Raw genomic sequence first — 1313 nt, 5'->3', positions numbered from 1 at the left:
AGTCTCACTCTGTTGCCCAGGCTGGAGTGCAGTGGTGCAACCTCAGCTCACTGCAACCTTTGCCTCCCAGGTTCAAGCAATTCTCACGCCTCAGCCTCCCAAATAACTGGGATTACAGGCATGCACTAGCATGCCCGGTTAATCTTTGTATTTTTAGTAGAGACGGGGTTTCACCATGTTGGCCAAGCTGGTCTCGAACTCCCGGCCTCAGGTGATCCGCTCACCTTGGCCTCCCAAAGTGCTGGGATTACAGGTGTGAGTCACCGCGCCTGGTTGACCTTGCTTTTTTGACTTTTGCCTTTCTTCCTGGCTGAGCATGAACAGAGTGCTCAGCATCTGTTTTAACTCTGCTTCCTAGAATCCCCATGCATCCTTGCCTTGCTTGTTCAGGCTGTGAAATAGTCAATGAAGGAGTCCCAATCAGGTGAGATCACCATGCTGCACACAGACCCTGCTGCGCAAGGGAGGCCCACGGTGCCAGGGAGAGCCTGTCATGAAAACTACTGTTGCATGCTTATTCATTCAACAAATATTTATTGAACTCTTACTAAGGGCCAAGCATTGCTCTAGAAGGAATGTGGATATAGAAGTAGACAGGGGAGGCTGGTGTGGTGGCTCACGCCTGTAAATCCTAGCACTTTGGGAGGCCAAGACAGGCGGATCACCTGAGGTCAAGAGTTCGAGACCAGCCTGGCCAACATGGTGAAACCCCATCCCTACTAAAAATGCAAAAATTAACCGGGCATGGTAATGCATGCCTGTAATCTCAGCAACTTGAGAGGCTGAGGCAGGAGAATCGCTTGAACACGAGAGGTGGAGGTTGTTGTGAGCAGAGATCACGCCATTGCACTCCAGACTGGGCAACACAGCAAGACTCCGTCTCACCAAAAAAAAAAAAAAAAAGAACTAGACAGGGGAAAGAGTCCATGCTCTTAAGCTTACGTTGCTATCTCATGCTTTCATGGGAAGGAAAGGCATAGAGTAACCATGTGTGATATGCTAGATGGTGAGAAGGAGTGTGGGAAAAATGAACTGGGAAAGGGGAACACGGGAGAAGAAATACATTGCCAATGAGAGTGTTTTAATACTAGTTTGAATTCTTACTTTTCTTCTAGTCTTGCCCTACTCTATGAAACAAGAGGAGGCTCACGGATGTCAGGGGAGCAGGGACCCCTGGTGCCATTACCTGCCTTCCTGACCATCTTCCTCTCTGCTGATGTTGAGCTGGGGTTTACTTGAGTCCTGTTTACTTGCCCTGCTCTGATCAGTCCTCTTCTGCTGGCTCCTCTGGGATCCGCTCCTCATCAGCTCCT

This window comes from Trachypithecus francoisi, unplaced genomic scaffold (assembly GCF_009764315.1).
Source record: "Trachypithecus francoisi isolate TF-2019V2 unplaced genomic scaffold, Tfra_2.0 Contig01585, whole genome shotgun sequence".
In the NCBI taxonomy this organism is placed as follows: Eukaryota; Metazoa; Chordata; class Mammalia; order Primates; family Cercopithecidae; genus Trachypithecus; species Trachypithecus francoisi.
The sequence above is the reverse complement of the archived record's forward strand: the minus strand, read 5'-3'. Positions refer to the sequence as shown.